General features: G+C 40.1%; 1 protein-coding gene across 4 annotated transcripts in view; it reads right to left on the bottom strand.

The window, feature by feature from the left end:
* ATP13A3 (ATPase 13A3) overlaps window positions 1-21226 on the bottom strand; it is a 95531-nt gene extending 74305 nt beyond the window's left edge. For 2 of the 4 annotated variants that reach the window (XM_045903138.3, XM_045903140.3), the window contains exons 1-2: window positions 20732-21225; window positions 19931-19974 (exon numbers count right to left, since the gene is read on the bottom strand). The gene's annotated coding sequence lies outside the window, so the exon portion shown is untranslated. Of the gene's footprint in view, window positions 1-1674; window positions 2095-19930; window positions 19975-20731 lie in introns of those variants that run through there. The other 2 variants (XM_064580088.1, XM_045903139.3) reach the window with 2 other exon arrangements.
* Window positions 21227-21855: the final 629 nt, after the last annotated feature.

Genomic DNA, 21855 nt, shown 5'->3' with positions numbered 1-21855 from the left:
ATTCCAAAATCTGAAGAGAAGAAATGCCTAAAATCGTGACCTCAGCATTAACCTTAAGAAAGTGGAAAAAGAACAGCAAATTACACCCACAGTAAGCCCCAAAGAGAAATTCACAGTAGACATCAATAAAATAAAAAACAGTAAAATGGAGTAAAATCAATGAAACCAAAGGCTGGTTTTTTTTTTGAGATCAACAAAAGTGATTATTTCTAGTCAGATTCAAAGTGTGGGGTGGGGGGGAGAAGGCACAGATTACCAATATCAGGAATAAGAGAGGAGACATTACTACAGATTCTGCAGATATCAGAAGTATAATCAAGGAACTTAATGAACACTTTACACCAATACATCAACTTTTCTGCAGGTTTGAACTTACTTCCAAATAAAAAAATTTAAAAATTAAAAAACCTCTATCTTTGTCAGTCATGGGATGGCCACAAGTCAGTAACTGCCACAGCTGAGTTAAAAGCTGAGTGTAGTAGGTACATGAGAGTTCGTTATACTAATCTTCCTACTGTTTTTTAACATGTAAAAATTGTAATAGAAAATGTTTTTAAATAAAAGTCACCCATCTGAAGATTTTAGATAGAAAAACATTTTCAGAAGATATTCATTACTGGCACCAAAGTCCATAAATCTTGAGAACTCTACCTCTATAAATCCCAAATCCACTGACCCAACTATCATATACCAGGCATTATCCATAGTCCTTTACTGCTGAGTTTTGACTCTCACTCTTCTTCACTTTTGTCTTTTATCCATTGCCTAGAAATAGAGATGTACTTCCCCACTTTTGTAAATCCTAATTTTTCAATGAAGAATGTATTAGATGAATAAGCATGTTTTTATAATTTTAGAAAAATTATCATTAATATTCAATGTGTTCATTAACTTCATGTACTTACAACTATTTAAAACCTTTTCCCCAAATAGATCTTGACAGAGCTCACCTCAGTCTAACACAGCTATATTATCAACTCATCTACCAGAGTTAAAAAGTGACCACAGCAAAAAAATACTGCAGTAATTTTTAAAGAAGCTTATACATTGCCTCAACAATCTATTTTTCATACTCTTATAAATTCAATTCTTGACCATTTTATCTCATTACTCTTTTTATAAGTGTTATTGCTCTAAAATTTAGCTTACTTTTTAAGGCAAATTATTGTCTTACCAAATTTTACCAAAGTTGAGGCATTAAAAATAATTTAAATAATTTAAATAAAAAGTTGCTCTAAAAACCATCAGTTATTATTCTCTTTAAGCATACTATACCACACAGGAAATTATCAAGACTTCACCAAGACTTTCACATAAGCTTTTAATAAAATCCAATGAGACAGTAATTCCAACAGCTTACATTTAAAATAAATATATATTCCAAATGTATATTTAAATTTTAAAAACTTGTACATAATAGAAAATCTCTAATATTTCTATGACTCTATAAGGATAAAAATCTATAAATATATTTTAAATTATATTGCCTATTAAAGATAAAAACACATATTAAGCTATACTACCATATATCTAATTAGAACATTTGAAGCATTAATATCAAACTTCTAAAACCCATTTAACTTTCAGAATATAACTACCATAGCTTGCAGGAGTGTATGTTTTTTAATCAAGTCAATTTCTAGTTAGGAAACAAATTAAAGAAATTTTTCTTACCAAAAGCACTATATCATCATTCTTCTCAACTGCTGTATCAGCAGCACTTTCAAAAACTGGCTATTAATAAAAATAAAACTAAGCATAAAAATCCATTCAGATGAGAATTTTCGGCCAAATATTGTTTTGAGTCTTTTTGAACTGCTTTCAAAATGATTAAGATATTAAAATTTAGGATTTTTAAATTCACTGACTTTAAATGGGTTCTCAGAAGATACACCCTTGTGCCACTGGTAGAGTGAATAAGTCACATCTAGTGAGCACACTCAAGTCCCAATTCCACAGTGCATGCCTCAGCCTTGATGTTATCTAAATAGCAAGGAGCTCATAGGCTATTGTGCTTAACCAAACCCTTCCTTGCATTTACAATGAACATGATTTTTTGTGTGAGTAAAAACAGCAGCACAAGACAAAGTCAAGCTATCAGGAATAAATCTCACTAAATCAAATGCGAATTCTTGAAAGTTTATTTTTTTTCACATTATATAATTACTAAGAATCATCTGTAGTGCTCTAGGATAAGAGTTAGTCATATCTCATTTCCTAAAACAAGAGGAGCTGGCCTCAACAGGCACAGAAATCCCCAAACCTCTAATCCATCTTTGCTTCAAACCTGAATTTCTTATTAGTTGGAACAAGAGTTTTATAATAGTATGTGTGTGGGAGGTTTTAAGGATATTCCATATATGTACCCAGAATTACAAAGTTGGTAATTTCACAAAACTCGAGTAAAACTTCAAGGAAAGCTATTTTGAATAACACATTTTTAGTTTTTTACTTCAGTATTTGCCAAGTTCAGAGAGATGGAAGTAAAAAAACTAAAATTAAAAATGTATTATTCAAAATTCACAAAACTAAGTTAATCCAAAAGAAATTCTTAAATAATGTTTTTTATAAGTTTGGAACATATACTCTGCAGTTTTAGAAATTAACACTGCATTAGGTTTGGGGGCCACTCTGGGGTGCGCGGGTGGGCGCAGTCAAGTGTCCAACTCTTGGTTTCAGTTCAGGTCCTGATCTCAAGGTCATGGGATGGAGCCCAACATCCAGCTCGCTCAGCACAGAATCGCCTTAAGACCTTCTACCCCCGCCCCTCCCCGCTGCTCGCTAAGGCATGCGCGCACTTTCTTTTTTTTCCCCTCTCTCTCTGAAATAAATAAAAATAAATCTTTTTAAAAAAGAAGAAGACTTGGGCGCCTGGGTGGCTCAGTTGGTTGGGCGACTGCCTTCGGCTCAGGTCATGATCCTGGAGTCCCGGGATCAAGTCCCGCATCGGGCTCCCTGCTTGGCGGGGAGTCTGCTTCTCCCTCTGACCCTCCCCCCTCTCATGTGCTCTCTCTCTCTCTCTCTCATTCTATCTCAAATAAATAAATAAAATCTTAAAAAAAAAAAATTTAAAATTTAAAAAAAAAAAAAAGAAGACTTTTTAGGATACCCTGCACTGTTGAAAAACAGAATGAATCATCCTACTTGGCTCTGTAGTTCTAGATTTTTTACCTGAGACTTAAACATGCCTACCCGTGTTAAATAAAAATTTGACGAACCCATCTTTAAGGACCACTTAGCAAAGGGTTTTTTAAAGATCCTGAAGTATAAACAGTTCAGCCAGCACTCTGAATATTATTTCATTGTCAAATCTGTAGCATCCACAGCAACTAAGATAACCTTCTGCAATTCAAAAGCAGTTCTCCCGGGGCGCCTGGGTGGCTCAGTCCTTAAGCGTCTACCTTACGCTCAGGTCATGATCCCAGGGTCCTGGGATCCAGCCTCACATCAGGCTCCCTGCTCAGCAGGAAGCCTGCTTCTCCCTCTCCCACTCCCCCTGCTTGTGTTCCCTCTCTCGTGTCTCTCTCCATCAAATAAATTTTTAAACATCTTAAAAAGAAAAAAAAAAGCAAGTTCTCCCTTTGAAATAAAAAGTACCCTCATACATCTAAAATCCTTAATCTACTCACTGAACAACCTCAATTTTAATAGCTATACAGATACTTGTGTAAAAGAAGTTTTTAAAAAACTCAATCTCCTAACTACAGAAACCAAACTGTCACAACTCTTTATGAGAGCAAAACTTAACACTTCAAGTCAGCTCCTAACAATAAGAATGACATAATATAATTTAATGAATACATGGAAATTTTACAAGGATACCAGCTAAATTTTAACAAAGCTCTAGTGAATACCCATTTTATCACTTCCCATCTTGAACTTTCTCTTATAATACATGCTTTTGTTTCTGTGTTTAGGCTTAAGGAAGACCATTGTATCCAATATACACCAAACCAAGACTATTTACATTTGTAAAGTGCAGTCTTTGTATAATTACACTTTTTTGTATGTTACAAAACAATGCGATAGCTAAAACAAAATAAGTTATAATTAGGAAAAATAATGTAATTATCTGTCTTAGGATCAATATTAGAAACATTAAGAGCTCAACTTAGCCCACACTACAGCGTACTTATTTATATACGTTTTTATCACTTTTACTAAATACACTATTTAACAAATCAACCCTCTTTTATTCAGAGAAACCTCCATGTGGTAAGAGTGTCATCATTAGGCAAAACAGTGGCTTTGAGGTATTAATCAATTGCAAAGTATTTAATTAATAAAAATGGGAAAAAGGAGCTCTGAACTGACAACTGGTATCTATGTTTTAACTTTTGCTCTGTAAATATGGAAATGTGTAAAAACGCTTTTATATACAACATAATAAAGTGTTTGCATTTTTAAAATATCTACTTACATGAATGAGATTTTCATTTATTGAAGCTACTTTGATCTTAAAACTTCTAAATTTCCTCTTAAATCTTCCTCATGTATATAACTTTTCAAAACTTCATATTCAAGGACTGAGAGTTACAAAAGTGTTATAACTGCTAAACCGATTTCAAAATCTTAGCATCTATTATGAAAAGTGCTGCAGCAGGCAATAGGAAATAATAGACAGGATCACTGCGATAAGACCAGTCCTACAGACTGAATATTCAAAACAGGCAGAATCAAAAAGGCCTAGAAAGAAAACTGGCATCTACCCCTAAGATAATCAAAAACCAAAAAAAATGGAGACAGTGGCTACTAGTGGTGGCAGTGTATTGCAGAGTGAGAGTGAAGGGAAAGACTTTAGTGCTTTCTGAATGTTTTTTACCATCTACATGTGAATAATATCTTAAAATAGTTAAAGAAAGAAGGTAGGCTGAGCATATGTATAAACTTCTAATTTTACAATGCATGGCCAACCTTGGGTGTGAAACTTGTAGGAACCTGCAAAACACTTCATGGTGCTCTATCAAACCATTCTCCAGATTCTCTGGATCTGTCTTAATTAGGTTTTTTTTTACCCCAGGCAAGATAAAGTGGTCATTTTGAAGGCCCCATTAACAAATACATTTCTAGTAAGTGACAATGTGATTATATTTATTTTTACATCCCCTCTACATTTTGGCTCCACTGAGGAAAAGTAGTAGCCATTGACACAGCATAAAATAGCAGCAAATCCTAAGTTATTTAATCAAATTAATCCATCTAAAAAAAATTAACCCATCTTCAAGCGTTAAGTAAGCATATATTCCATGTTCATTACGATATTAGGAACTGTAGGAGATAAACAACTTTATCCCCAAACACACACACACACACACACACACACAAAAGAACGAGCACACAACTCAAGAGTCAGCTTTAACTTGTTTTTAAAAGACAATTCAACATGAACTATTTTGCATGTTCCTTCACCTGTCATGGTTTCAATTTCTTCTCCACTGAAATGAGACAGTTCTAATAGTCTGTATGATTCATTCCAACCATGAAAGTTTTTACCTACATTAAGTATTGCCTCTGTAGGCATCTTGCTGTTGCACTCTTTCACCACTAGGTGATGTTCCAACATTGGTAAGGAAAACGGCTGACAGTTTTCAGTAGCTTTTTTTTTTTTTCTTTTTAAGATTTTATTTATTTATTTGACAGAGAAAGACACAGCGAGAGCAGGAACACAAGCAGGGGGAGTGGGAGAGGGAGAAGCAGGCTTCCCGTGGAGCAGAGAGCCCGATGTGGGACTCGATCCCAGGACTCTGGGATCATGACCTGAGCCGAAGGCAGACGCTTAACGACTGAGCCAGCCAGGCGCCCCAGTTTTCAGTAGCCTTAATAGAAAAGCTGATGATCAAAAGTGATTATGGGAAGTTTTAAGATTTTCTGTTTAGTATGACTGGAGGTACTTATCTGGGAAAGCAGGAGTTGGCTAAATAATACAGCCTCTGTTTCAGGTGTCTCAATAGAAAAATAAGATACAAACACAAAACAAATGATAATGGTGATGGAGGGGAGAGAAGGCAGGTATGTTATTATTGCCTTTACAAAGATTACTCCCAAGTTCACAATCGTCTGAAATTAGAATTTAGGGATCTTACAATGTTGTGAAGCAAGGGAGGGGAGAAGAGTAACAATTAAAGAGCACATGAACCTATTAGAGAACAAGATGAGGTAAAGTATAAAATTATGTGGTAAAACACTACTTGCCCATTAAACTGCAAAAAAAAAAAAAAAGGAGCACCCTTATACACTGCTGTTAAGAGTGAGTCTGGGGGCACATGTGTGGTTCAGCTGGTTAAGCATCCGACTCTTGATTTAGGCTCAGGTTATGATCTCAGGGTCAGTCATGAGATTGAACCCCACATCAAACTCTATGCTGGATGTGGAGCCTGCTTAAGATTGTCTCTCTTTCCCCCACTGTCCCCTCCAAAAGAAAAGGAAAAAAAAAAGAGAGAGTGAATCTGTACTACTTTTTCGGAAAACCAACAGTATATTAGAATTTAATACTCCCACACTTTGATCCAACAATCCCAATTAGAAAGCCACGTCACATGTACATATACATACATGTTACCATTAACTGTTTCTTCAAACTCATGAAATAGAGAATATGATTTTTGTGCTTTGGGGCTAGAGAGGAGTACTTACAAGCAGAAAAACCTAACTGAAACAAGTTTTAAAGCAAGCACTAAAGAAAGTGTTTGGCATTTAATACAGTAAGGAATTGACAAATCTAGAGTTCTAACAACAGCTTGTATAAACAACCCAAATTAGTAAGTGAGCTTAACTGCCCAAATAAAAGCTACACTTTTAAATTTAGAAGATAAGGATTTTTAAGTAATATATGAATGATTCTTCCATTTTAATGCAAATTAGTGATTATTTTTTCTAAAATGTAATACTGTTAATCCAAATCCCTAATAACTTGTTTGACATTTCAATCAGCAATTTAAAATTAAAATTTAGGGGAGGGATGGGGTAACTGGGTGATGGGCATTAAGGAGGGCACATGACGTGATGAGCAATGGGTATTATACACAACTAATAAATCACTGAACACTACACCAAAAACTAATGATGTACTGTATGTTGGCTAACTGAATTTAAATTAAAAATAAATAAATAAATAAAATTTAAATTTAAACATTCAGGGGCACCTGGCTGGCTTAGTTCGTAGAGCATGCCTGGAGCATGTGGCTCTTGAACTTGGGGGCTTAAGTTCAAGCCCCACACTGGGTGTAGGGCTTACTGTAAAAACTAATAATAAATAAAATTTCAAGTCATCAATTCTGAGACTCATACTATCCATATGTTTGCACAGAAACCAGGATATAGTTTAGATAAAACCTTATAGTTGCTATTGGCAGATGACCATCATTATGCAGTGGTCCTTGCATGTGCTGCTTGAAGTTGGTCTCACTTTTCATAGTACTGTGTCATTTCAGCTGAGCAGAGTACTTTGTTGGTAGTACAGTGCTGAGTTGAAATTGTTGATTAAAGGTATTCAAAAAGATTACACTGTAGCTGCATTTTGAAACAAAAATTAATCGTGTGCACAGAAGGTACCCAAACAGAGCAGCAAGGTGCAGAAGAAGGGCTTGGAGGAGAAGGGGTGGGGGTGGGTAGGGAATAGTCAAGAAGGGGGAGAGCAGGAAGAAAACATTACAGAAAATTATATTCTAAGTCTTAAGTAGTATGTTAAGAAGTTACACACAGAATCCAGAGATGTTCATTTTACTTATTAACAGCAAAACCCAAAATAATTTTTCTTTATTAACTCAGCATGGTTCACTTCAGGATTTACTGTATTGTGCTGGCAAGAAAGCAAAATTAGTTTTACTCATCATCTGTACTACACTATGGTTCACATTTTATTCTTCCAGACATTATGAAGACCTGAACCTGACCACAAAGGAAGCACAAAATCACTAGGAAGCTATTCTGTACAAAAAGTGCAATCCGGGCGCCTGAGTGGCTCAATTGGTTAAGTGACTGCCTTCGGCTCAGGTCATGATCCTGGAGTCCCGGGATCGAGTCCCGCATCGGGCTCCCTGCTCAGCAGGGAGTCTGCTTCTCCCTCTGACCCTCCTCCCTCTCATGCTCTGTCTCTCATTCTCTCTGTCTCAAATAAATAAATAAAATCTTTAAACAAAAAAACAAGCCGGAGCGTTGGTGGTATAGTGGTTAGCATAGCTGCCTTCCAAAAAAACAAAAAGTGCAATCCTGGGCACCTGGGTGGCTCAGTTGGTTAAGCGACTGCCTTCAGCTCAGGTCATGATCCTGGAGTCCTGGGATCGAGTCCCACATCGGGCTCCCCGCTCGGCGAGGAGTCTGCTTCTCCCTCTGACCCTCCTCCCTCTCACGCTCTCTCTGTCTCATTCTTTCTCTCTCAAATAAATAAAATCTTTAAAAAAAAAAAGTGCAATCCTGCTAATTTACAATTATAATTGATAGGCACTTCGATCACTTTTTTAAAATTATGTGAATTTGTCTCTTTCCACTTTTACTCCTCTTCCCCAATTTGAAACCTACCCATGTTGACTCAGCATAGAAAGGAAGTGCAAAGCCCTTAACATCTGCATTCAACAAATATTTCAAAAACACAATTTAAATTGCTGTTGAAGAGGATAATGGCCTTACTCATGGTACAATCATCATAGAAATCTGAGCTTTCTCATTTCCTATGGTCATTCTGTAATCCACTATCCAGGATTTAAAAAAAAAAAAAAACAATGCATTTGGGTACTATGCCAAACATGACAAAAGTAACTGACATTTATACAGGGATTTTTAGTTTACAAAACACTTTCACAGGCCTTTCCTACTTTACTTACCAGTTTTCAATCGATATCATCTTTTAAAAACAGGAAAAAAAATAATCTTCACTTGACCAAAATTAGCATTTTTTACTTTCCCACAAAGTCAAGCATGGGGTGACTTTATATCAAAAAGCCTTACCAACAAATTAAGGAATTAGCACGCAGACAGCACCATCTTTCAAGGGTCTATTTCTCAAAAATTCATTTGAAAGTCAAATGTAGTTGAAGTACTGACTAGGTTCCCAAGATGGCCCACAATGACCTTTTTACCTCCCACAATTCTGCTAAATTATACTTCATATTACAGTAGCCTGGGTCATGGGGCAGGCAGCCAGGTAATCAAGTTTTTACTTCCTCTGCCCACTTCTTAATTATTAATATTCCCCAAGCCTCCACATCCTCTGCCCACTACTTAATTATTAATATTCTCTGGCCTTCTCTCTTTATAACAACACAAAGGGCCAAGAGGGGCTCCACTGACCCATCTATGGTGAAAGCTACCAATAGCTGTCAATCAGTATTTTCAGCACTAATCTCTCTCCAGCTTTAGACCCACAGATTTAAACATCAAACATACATGTTTACATACAACTAAAATTCAATAGATTCATTTTATCTTTCTTCCAAACCCACCCCCTAACACGAACAATTCCCTCTACTCCTTAAATGAATTATGATTTGCTAAAATTACATGCCAGGATTTTGGAAGTCATCCTAGACTCCTTCGTATCCACAAGGAGGCACTTAGTCATCATTTCTACCTTTCTCACATCCACTTCACCAAGCCCTATCTCCACTGGCACTGCCCATCAGGGTCCTGATGCCCTCTCTAGTCTCCCTCATTCATATCATTATATAATCCATACATGATCATTTCTCTGCCTGAAATTTAAATAGCTTCCCATTGTCTGCAGCAGCATTTCCCAAACTGGTAAGAGCCCCTCCAAAATAAAAATTTTTAAAAGGCATCCCCTGCTCATATAAATTGAAGAAATACACTGGATTAAGCAAATTGAACAATCCTCTTACTAGCAAGACACTGCAAAGTCTAGGGGCACCTGCATGGCTCAGTCAGTTGAGCATTTGACTTCGGCTCAGGTCATGATCCCTGGGTCCTGGGATCGAGCCCTACATCGGGCTCCCTGCTCCGCGGGAAGCCTGCTTCTCCCTCTCCCACTCCCCCTGCTTGTGTTCCCTCTCTCGCTGTCTCTCCCTCTGTCAATTAAATAAATAAATAAAATCTTTAAAAAAAAATACATAAATAAATTATAACTTCTCAAAGCTGAGAAATAGAAGATAAATCTCCAAATAACAAAACAATACAAGTACGGAGGAGATGTGGCGAGTGGGCATCATGGAACAGTCCCGGAGTATTCCTGCCCGGGCTGCCCTCAAGGGCTCTCACCGCAGCAGCACTGGGCACTACCGGCACAAACAGCGCTGGAACTCGTGCTACTGCCATCCTCTGGGTCACCCATTCTTGGACTGAAAAGCTCGGTTCAGCTGAGAGACCATTTATGACCAATTTTTCATTATTCTGGAAAGTCTCACTAACATGTTCTCCAATGAACTTAAAACGGTCCTTATCCTAGCCAGGTAGGATCTTCAAATATACTCTACACCATTGCTTGATTTAGGAAAAGGCAAATTAGTTGAAAAAAACCAATGTTGCCCAAGTGTCCTAATAATTCAGGATAAATCTGTAAATATTAAATTAGCACTTAGCAAAAATCATTATGGCTTATCACCATTTCTGATTTCATAAAAAGTCATGTTTTAGAAAGTCAATGTCTGGGGCGCCTGGGTGACTCAGTTAAGTGTCTGCCTTCGGCTCACGTCATGATTTCAGGGTCCTGGAATCGAGCCCCACATTGGGCTCTGTGCTCAGTGGGGAGCCTGCTTCTCCCTCTCCCTCGGCCCCTCCCTCCCCCCACTTGTGCGCTCTCTCTCTCAAATAAATAAATAAAATCTTTAAAAAAAAAAAATGTCACTGTCTACATGTGCCAAGTACTGTGCTAAATGCTGGAGATTATATCCCTTGATCTAAGACCTGAAAGGTGTGAAGTTCATCAGGCAAACAGGCAGCAAAAAGAAAATAACAGAGGGATGGAATCCAAGCAGAGGAATTACCACACGCCAAAGTACTGAGGTGAGAGGAAGAGGCTGGGGGGATGGGTTAAAGAGGTGATGGGCATGAAGGAGTGTACTTGCCAAGAGGAACACCAAATGATGTATGGAACTGTTGAATCACTATATTGTACACCTGAAACTAATATAACACTGTATGTTAACTAACCAGAATTAAAATAAAAACTAAAAAAAAAAAAAAAAGAAGTACTAAGGTGAGAAATCCTAGAAAATGTCACGAATACAAGTTAAACCAGCTAGAGCACAGGGTAGCCTCTAGGGAACAGCTAGAAATGGAGCTAAAAACATGGGACAGGATCAGATTATGATGAAGGGCCTTGCCTGATAAGATAAAGATATGGATTAACTTGCACGGGATAGAGATTCTGAACTTTTTTCAACTGAGACACTAAAGCCCACACCACAGGGCCACATTCCAAAGAATACAGTGTGAATGCTGTCTTCAGGACTTGTACAGTGCAGGAGCACTGTGTTCACCTGCTAGACTGTTTACCTTCAAGATGGCAAAACTCGTTCATCAACATATATCCAACATCTAGCCCTGTGCTTGGCACATACAGGAACTAAAAAAATACTGAATAGTTAAATTTGCCACCACAGTCCTGAGGGCATAACCAAGAGGCCCTAACCAAGCTTCCTTCCTTCTTGCCTATAAAAATCACAACTCTTATGTACCAAAATAATTGGTAATTACCGCAACTTTTAAGGGAACATGAGAAAAGGTCATTCACCATGGGCTGTATCAGAGGTAAGAAAGGATTCAGGGAAAAAAAAACACATTAAGATGTTTCTGAACCTAACTAAATTAAACACTTTATTCTGTTCTCACCAAAAACTGAACAGAAAACAACCATGGGTTAGCTAAAATTTATTCATCAATGAACTCTAAGGCAGTGGTAATAACTATAAAAAGCTTATTTTCATATCAAAAGGATCCATGAAATAAAAATCTATTTTAACTGAGAATTTAAGTTTCAAATTTTTTTAAAGATTTTATTTATTTTTGTGTGCACACCAGTGGGGTGGGTTGGTAGGGGTAGAGGGAGAAGCAGACTCCCCGCTGAGCAGGGAGCCCGATACGGGGGTGGATCCCAGGATCCTGGGATCATGACCTGAGCCGAAGGCAGACGCTTAACTGACTGAGCCACCCAGGTGCCCCTAGTCTATTCTTTCAAATAATTTAAGTGCTCCATACAAAATTAGGCAACTTGCCTGCACTACCTTACATTTAACTTAGCAAACTGAATAACATTATTATAATTGACATGTAAATAAGGATTCCATCTCTTATGCTTGGTGAAACAGTAAAGCAAAAATTTTGAAGAGAAACTTTAGGAAATCACAGCTGAAACTAAATTATAAATGAGCTTAGAAAATTGATGGCTTAAGAAGTTAAGGCACTGGGGCGCCTGGGTGGCTCAGTGAGTTAAGCGTCTGCCTTAGGCTCAGGTCATGATCCCAGAGTTCTAGGATGGAGCCCCACGTCAGTCCAGTCGGGCTCTCTGCTCAGCAAGGACTCTGCTTCTCCCTCTCCCTCTGTGCGCACACTCGCTCACACGTGCTCACGTGCACGCTCTCTCTCTCAAATAAATAAAATCTTACAAAAAAAAAAAAGAAGTTGTTAAGGCATAATCTCTTTGGTCTTTGAAGAACCAGTGACCAACATTTAAAGAAATCAATCCAGGGGCGCCTGGGTGGCTCAGTCATTAAGGGTCTGCCTTCGGCTCAGGTCATGATCCCAGGGTCCTGGGATCGAGTCCTGCATTGGGCTCCCTGCTCAGCGGGAAGCCTGCTTCTCCCTTTCCCACTCCCCCTGCTTGTGTTCCCTCTCTGTCAAATAAATAAATCAAATCTTAAAAAAAAAAAAGTACCCTGTGTTTAAAGTCTATTTGTGTATGTGTATGAACTGAGGTATAATCAAGCTCTTAATTGAAATTTCTCTGTTTTGCTGACTCTCACTTACTCCCTGTGGATCTAGCTTTTAAATGATCTGCTGATACTCAGTTACCAGCTAGGTAAGAAACTGAATTGCTGAGAAAAGTGAGTTAACTATGTAAAGTAGAATTTACCGATTACATGATATGGAACTTGATGATTTATGTAGACCTTCTCAGAAGTTTTAAATAAAAATATTTGAGGTTGCCTGTCTGGCTCAGTTGGTGGAATATGTGACTCTTGATCTTGGGGTTGTAAGTCTGAGCTCCGGGTTGGGTGTAGAGATTACTTAAAAATAAAATCTTGAAGGGGCACCTGGGTGGCACAGTCAGTTAAGCGTCTGCCTTCGGCTTGGGTCATGATCCCAGAGTCCCAGGATCGAGCCCCACATCGGGCTCCCCCTCAGTGGGGTGTCTGCTTCTCCCCTTGGCCCTCCCCCCTTTCATGCGCTCTCTCTCTCTCTCTCAAATAAATAAATACAATCTTTAAAAAAAATAAAATCTTGAAAAAAAATAAAAATATTTGTTAACTGTTTTTGGGTGGTGATATGAAAGACAGTTCTACCTCTGATAGCAAGCTAGATTAATTGACTCCTATTTTATTTAGTTTTTACCTATTTTCCTCACAAGGAATTTGTGAGTTGAACACTGAAATAATGGAAGTGTGAGATTGGAAAACAATAATGGTGAATTGTCACAGGTGATAGATTAGTCCCTTCTTTTTACAGAAAAGGACACGTGTGGAGAGTAAGCAACAGCATGCCAGTAAAGGATCTGGGGTTAGACAGTTTTTGTCGGTAGGGTATTCTTTCCACTCTTGCCTTTGTTTTGTACTCTGGTAATGGCTCATCTCAGAACTCACTGTTTTTTTCTTTTTTCTACTGAGAACCAATGTTAAGGATTGCTTTTGATTACATGACAGACTTTTTTTTTTAAGATTTTATTTATTTGAGAGAGAGAGAGCTCGAATAGGGGGAGGGGCAAAGGGAGAGGGAGAAGCAGGCTCCCCACTGAGCAGGGTGCCTGATGTGGGGCTCTATCCCAGGACCCAGGGATCATGACCTGGGCCAAAGGCAGATGCTTAACCAACTGAGCCACCCAGGCGCCCCACATGACAGACTTTTATTACATTTTTAATAAGTCATGGAACAGTTCCCATATGTGTCTAGCATGCCTTCTTTTTTAAAAAGATTTTATTTATTTGAGAGAGAGAGTGATCGAGAGAGAGAGAGGGAGCATGGGGGCGGGGAGGAGCAGAGAGAGAGGGAGAAGCAGACTCCCCTCTGAGCAGGGAGCCCGATGTGGGGCTCGATCCCAGGACTCCAGAACCACGGCCTGAGCCAAAGGCAGACGCATAACTGACTGAGCCACCCAGGCGCCCCAAGCGTGCCTTCTTCTAACAGCATCCCTGTTGCTCTGCTTTTTCCCATTTGTGAAATAGGATGAATATGCATTACTAATTAACTTATTTTAATATACAAGACAAATGTTTGAGTTCCTAATTCTTCATAATCTAAAGAGCTGGGTAAAGTGAAATTACCTTTTATGTGGGGGCTTTGGGCCTAAATTCTCATTTAAGGTAGAAATCCTGTATAGGGAAAATTACTGTTGAAAAGGTCCTTTAGGAAGATACCAGTTTGAAAACTGGTTCTTAACTGACATACTGTTTTTCAATTCCAACAGCCTAGTTTTTCCTCCAGCTTTAAGAATAGGTTACTTTTGTGCGCCTGGGTGGCTCAGTCAGTTAAGCGACTGCCTTCAGCTCAGGTCATGATCCTGGAGTCCCGGGATCGAGTTCCCCATCGGGCTCCCTGCTCGGCGGGGAGTCTGCTTCTCCCTCTGACCCTCCTCCCTCTCATGCTCTCTGTCTCTCATTCTCTCTCACATAAATAAATAAATAAATAAATAAATAAATAAATAAATAAATAAGAATAGGTTACTTTTTTGGTGAGCTGGATCATAATTGGCTATGCAAGATACTTTTTGACAGGTGAATGGGACTTTAGACTAGCTGAGGAACAGCAAATTTATAGTCTTCATTGCATTCTCTGGGACACGGATGTAAAGGCAGGCATCCTGCCATCATTATTTAAAGTATTTTTTTGTTTTTCTTTTTTCGTGTAGCACAAATAGTTGAATGGGTATAGTTAAATGCATGTATGATGAGAGTCCACAATGTGAATAATGGAGAAAGAAATTAGATATCTATGAAAATCCGTTCTCTCTCCAGGGTTACACTGGGTATTTTATACCACACAAAGAACCTAGCATAATTAAAAGGCTAGGTAATGAAGTTGGGAGTACTGGGGAACCATTTGTACTTTGTATAATTCTGGATTGATACTCGGCTGTATTCAGTGTTAATGTCTTCCTTACTGCTAGTAAAATCTGCATTATTTTAAAAGAGCTATAGAGGCACCTGGCTGGCTCAGTCACTAGAGCATGAGACTTGATCTTGGGGTTGTGAGTTTGAGCCCCACCTTGGGTGCAGAGTTTACTTAAAAATAAAAGAAACAGATAAATAAAACTATATAAGTTGTTGATGTTTTTCATGAAATGTAAAGTATCTGAACCTTAACATTACTCTTGGGATAGCACAGTAAAAAACACCAGTCTTCAAAAAAAAAAAAAGTAATGGTGGCCAAAGATGCCTCGGGAGTGGGCATGGTACAGTGGTTAAAATGTGGGCTTCAGAGCCATATACAAGTGACTGTGAGCTCCAGCCTCATCACTTACTAGCTCTGTAGTCGGGTTGAAGTCACTTAACCTTTCTTAGTTTCTTCATTTGACGAATGGAGGGAATAAAAGCTACCTTAGAGAATTGTGAGGATAAGAGGCTCAATAAATGGTAACATACAATTATTGGTTTAATAACATTTAACATATTCAAAACAAGTATCGTGTGTGTGTGTGTGTGTGTGTGTGGAGAGAGAGAGAGAGAGAGGAGAATGTGTGGGGGCAGGACTGAGGATTGCCGCCTGTTTTATTTTAACTAGAGCAGCAGGCAGTAAGGACATAATGTTGTATTCAGGCTTTTCATAGAAAGATACCATGATTTTGCACCTTTGGGAACAGCGTCCTAAAAGGCTCAAGCTGTTAATCTCATGTATCTCTAATGTACATCTTATTTGTATTTTTGTCTTTCCCTCTCTGTCTCTGGGTGTGTCATTCCCCCCATCCTCTGTGTTACTGTTATCCATTCTCTTTCTCCCTGGTCACATTATAAAATGTAAAAATATGTGTAATTAGGTTGATTTAATGGAATTTTATGTGCCTTATTTTCATTTAAAAATACTGGTTAGTAAAAAATAATAAATGATAAAAAATTAAAAATAAAACAATAGAAAATACTGGTTAGTGAAATGTGTCTACATCTTTAAGAGGAAGATTTGAGATTTTATTTTACTTCTCTGGCCTTTGGACTGATTTCTTTATTTTTATTATTTTTTTAATTTATTTGACAGAGAGAGACACAGCGAGAGAGGGAACACAAGCAGGGGGAGTGGGAGAAGCAGGCTCCCCGCTAAGCAGGGAGGGGCTCAATCCCAGGACCCTGGGATCATGACCTGAGCTGAAGGCAGACACTTAACAACTGAGCCACCCAGGCGCCCCAAACACAGGGTTACTTTTTACTGCATTCTCAGTTCATACTAGTGTTAGTTGTCTTGGGTGATAGGAATGTAAAAGATGTATCTTCACCTGTACCTTCAAAGAAACATGTCTCTGTGAGCTCTGTTCTCAAAGGTCTATATGGCCTCTTTCCCTGGGGAGATGCCTTGTGGTACATAACTCCTTTTTTTAATTTGGCAGTCTTAAAGTTTGCTATTTGAGTTAATGTTTTACTACTCAGACCTAACAAAGGCCCCATTATGAGCCTTTGGGTCTAAGATGTTACCAGATCCGGTGTTGGGACAGTTCTCTCTGGAGAACTGTTCTATGGAAACTCTTCAGCAATCCACACCCTCAATTTTCCTTATTCTCAGACATTTGATTATCTGATCAACTCTCCCTTTCCTTCATTCCATTTTTCTCCCTCCTTACTAATGCCACTTTTTAACTCACGATTACAAAAGTGATAATTTTTTATTACCATTCATTCATGACATTTCACATCACCTCTATTTTTAATCTTACTAATACAAATCTTTTGTGTTCTTTTATTACTTTTTTTTTTTATTAGAGAGCCCAACAAAGGGCTCAACCTGAGCCAAAATCAAGAGTTGGATGCCTAACCAACTGAGCCACCCAGGCACCCCACTAATACAAATGTTTCATAGCTTATATAATCACTAGTTACCATTAAGTCCAGGACACTGTACCATACAGATATCACCTACTTTTCTCCAGATTAAATAAACCCAGAACCTTTTACTTTTTTACATAAATCTTAAAAGATGTGTTCTAATTCCAATGCCCTCTTATTTCTCTATCTCAAAATATGAAGTCAACAAAATTCAAGTAAGACTCTAACAATTATCTCCTTGCTTCTTGCATGTTTCCTGGACTAGTTAGATGGGTTAATAATTAGAAGATGGTTTTAGTGACTACAGATTTATTCTCTCCATAGTCCACTTACCTTCATTTCACACAACTATGTCCCAAAACCAAAGATTAAATCCCATCAGCTATCTCTGGGTTGGGGATTTAACTAGATGGCTATACAGCACATTCAGAATGTATTTCATCACTGGAACAAACCTTCTGCTGATGTATCGGGTAGATGTCAAGCACTAGATTTATCTTCTTTTAGCATACCACTATAAATTGTTTTAAGAGTGTTATCTTTCATAAGTGATAAGCTGCTAACTCCTATTCAACTTATGTTCCATTCACAAAGTCTTCCACTTACTAAGTATATAGTTAGTTTAGGTTACCAAGTATAGCAGTGGACAGAATCCAGCGTTAGATAAACCAAGTAATCTACTTGGTTTTAAAATTCTACTTCTGTCTTCCCAGATGTTTAGTAATTACAACCATCACATTGTCATTCAAGTATAAAGTTCTTATTTCCACCATCACCCAAACCACTGGGAAAACATACAGAATAAAGACAAAGTTTCACAGGATGCCCCCATATCACTGATCATGGCCCATCTCCTAGGACTATTAATCTTGGGAATAAAATATACTCACATTTTAAAACCTCATGTTCACAGTGGTTCCAAGACCACCATATTATACAAGCAGAGCTTGACTTAGTATATGGAATAGATGGGGGAAAGGGAGGACGTAAGTTCTCAGCTAATCCTCAAAACTCTCTGAGATAAGTATTAGTATTCATTTTCAATAAAAAAGAATTAGAAGATGATGACGCTGATGATCAGGGAAGTTAAGCAACTTACAATATAAGGGACTTAGAAGACAGCCCGAATCTTAGTTCTCTGTTACTGTATGTGACAAGCAGTTTCTATTTCTAGGTTTACCGAGTCAGCTGTGTGTGACTCTGGGCAACTTAACATCTCTGAACCTCAAGTTTCCTCATCTGTAAAATATGGCTTAAATGAAATAATGCATGTTAAATGTTTAATCCAAAGCCTACTATGCAATAAGCTTACTCAATAACTATTAGCACTGGTCAAAGTCAAACAGCTAGTTACGAAAAGTCAAAAATCAACCTCCAGTCTAATTTCCCAAGTCCATGCTTTTTCTAATACATTATGTTGTAGCTACCAACACACAATTATTATCCATATAAGAATCCATATTTGAAATATGACATAGGTGGGAAACTGATGTTACCTAAATAAGAGAACTATTAAGGGCTAACTAAACGAAGAGAAGTATTTTAGCTCTAAAATCTAATAAGCAAAACCACATAGAAACTTATCAGAAGACAATGTTTAAGACATTCAGGCTTAACAAAGTTTTGTTCTAATTACTATAAAACTATTTTCCTATCTATGTAGGAATTTATTGTATTTATCTCAAATCAGTTATAAATTAAAATTTTAATTACCAAGCATACACCAAATAAAGCATTCTGGTTGACCTGGGCAAAGAAATCAGCCCTCCTACTACATAATTTGAACACTGCATCAAATTGAAGCCTGTCAACTGTATTTTCAAAATAAACGGCTACTTCATATTTTCATTTATAACTATACTACTTATAAATGGAGGTAACCAGCATCATCACTTTTCCTACCCGATGTCCTGAACAAATACAAGTTTTGTTGTTCTTCTAACAATGTTCAAAAATCTCACTTAGCTGTCTCAGGCTCACCTGATCTAGCAGTGGATAATGCAAAAGGACAGTAGCAAATGTAAACTTCCATAACAATTATTAATAATAGGTACTACTTGGAACTTCCAGGAACTGATTTGCATTTAAGAAAGGGTTGCTAGGGGCACCTGGGTGGCTCAGTCGTTAAGCGTCTGCCTTCGGCTCAGGTCATGATCCCAGAGTCCTGGGATCCAGCCCCGCATCGGGCTCCCTGCTCCGCGGGAAGCCTGCTTCTCCCTCTCCCACTCCCCCTGCTTGTGTTCCCCTCTCTCGCTGTGTCTCTCTCTGTCAAATAAATAATAAAAAAAAAAGAAAGGGTTGCTAAACCAGAATGGGATACCCACATACACTTACTTATTCTGGCAACTGTAGCCTTCTGGGCAAAGCAACAATCCTCTTGAGAAAAGAATTCCACGCATACTCCTGTGTAACAAAATGTATGTGCCCTGGTAGGGAGGCTGAGATCTAACCTAAGGCAGAGCACTTTGAACTCTGAAATCACCCCTTAAAAGACAAGGAAATCCGAACACCTTCACTTTAGCAACAAAGCCTTTAGAAAACAGTATTCATTTTGCAATCATCTTTAACGTTCCTGTATTTCTTGGGTTTAAAAAAAAAATTCTAACTTCCTGACTCATAGAGCTAAAATAGTCATTACACAAATGTTCTACTTATTTAGTTCAGAATCATATGTAGGGAACCTAAGTTTCTGTTTCTAGTTTTACGACTCCATACCCATTCATTTTGCACTAATATAACCACTAAATATAGCTCTAAGACACTGACGATTAAAAAGAGTTAATTGCGTGAGTGATTCATACCTCCTATGTCCAGACACCAAGATCCAAGGATGTTTCTGTCAGATCTATGGGAAGAGGAAATGATAAACACCTGTCACAAAAGCTTTCCAAATTGGGAAGCCCCGAACTGAGTTACTGTCAATCCCCAATCCATTCCCCCGGCCACAACCCCGCTAAATATACATCCACAAAACCTGTGAAGGCAATGGGGAGAAGTAAAGGCCATAAAGAGAGTGGCCACTCAAGTACTGGAGGAGAGGACCCCGGGGTTTTCCTAGTCCTCACTTAAAGAGTCAAAGTGAGAGGCCTTAACCAATTAAGAAGTGACTTTTCCTCTCTGGGCCTCACTTAGTCATCCATAAAATGCGGTGACGGCAAGAAGCTCTTACTACTCCGAGGTTAAGGACGAACTCAAGATGCCTTTAAGCAGCATCCGCAGAAACACATCAAGCGTCCTGCCCTTCGACCACACCATCTCCCGGACTTTCCAAAAGGGCTGGACCACCATCCCACTCCCCAGTCCCAATGCAAGCAGTGTGTCCAAACCAGGCCTTCGCACCCACAACGTGGATCCCTTTTTCTCGCCTCACCTGTCCCAGGCAGACATTCCGCGGTCTTAGCTTAGCGCTCCCCTCCCCACTCCACTCACCTCCCCCGGGAAGTGATGCGGGATTCTGGCCCAAGGAGCCGACCAGAAGCTCACCTGGTACCCGACAACACCCTTCACCTCCTTCAACCCCCCACCATCACCACCACGACCCACCCACTCCGCGCCCCGCTCACCCTGTCCCCCCGGCGCCCCGGGAAAACCCAACCACTCACCCGCCGCCGCTGCGCCGTCTCCTCCGCGGCCTCCGGGCCGGAGCAGCCGAGGGACCGCGGGGGGCCGGGGCCCGGGCCCGCCGCTGTCGCCGCCGCCGCCTCGCCTCAGCCCAGCCCCATCGCCCTTGGCGGGCGCCAGCGGCCGCGGGTCGCTCGGATTCGAGGCGCCGCCGCCGCCGCCGCCGCCGCGCGCTGCGCTCGGGGTGAGGGGAGGGAGGCGCCGCGGCCAGGCCCCGGCCGAGCCGGGCACAGGGGCGTCCGCGCTCTCCTCCTCAGCGCCCGCGGCGGCGGCGGCGGCGTGCAGCCGGGACAGAGCGAGAACAAGGGAGGGTGGCGGGGGTAGGCGGGCAGGGGAGGGGGGCGGTCTGCTCTCCGAAACGGCCTCCAGCCGCCAGCGACGAAGCGAACCCCCCTCCCCTCCGCCGTGGCGCCCAGATCACGCTGCGGGGAGAGCCGGCGGGCGGGGGAGCGCGCGCGCCGCAAGCTCGGGACTCCCGCGCCCGGATGTGAGGTCACGTGGTTGCCTCATCCCAGCGCCGAGCGCGAAGGGGCGCAGAGGGGACGTCGGGGGCGGGGCCAGCGGAGATGGGCGGGGCCATGAGGCAGGCCCTGCCCACCTCGCCTTAAGCCCCTTAGACCCGCGAAGGAAAGAAAGGGGAGGAGAGGACCTTTCAAAATAGCTGGGTGCTGGGGAGGGGAGGTTACCAACAGAGCACGGGTTTTTTTTGGCCTGGAGGAGGTGGAATTTGCCACCCTGGCCGTGCAAAAACAAGATCATAGTACAAATCCCCATTTAATGAACAGGGAAACTGAGGACCAGTGAGGGACCTAGAATAGACTTACCCAGAGTCAAGGTTCAAGGAGGAAACTTATGCTACAACGGAGAGGAAGCCAGATCCCAGCTTTAATCCAGGTCTCCATTCCTTAACAGCAGCACCAACCCCCATCCAAAAACAAACAAAAAACTAATTGGCCTTTGACAACAAGCTCAGCGCACCCGGCCTCGGCCTCGGGCGGAGGACTGGGATGCATACGCAAGAGAAAGCTTCCAGGCGCCCACCCCACTGTCTCCGGCCTAAAGGAGTTTCTTCCGATGGCGCTGGAGGCAAATTAAATACTTCCCT

The sequence above is a fragment of the Mirounga angustirostris genome, unplaced genomic scaffold, assembly GCF_029215605.1.
Source record: "Mirounga angustirostris isolate CCGP_5_RB_7025 unplaced genomic scaffold, mMirAng1.0.hap1 SCAF_1, whole genome shotgun sequence".
Classification (NCBI taxonomy): Eukaryota; Metazoa; Chordata; class Mammalia; order Carnivora; family Phocidae; genus Mirounga; species Mirounga angustirostris.
Note: the sequence above shows the minus strand (reverse complement) of the source record. Positions and strands in the feature narration are given on the sequence as shown.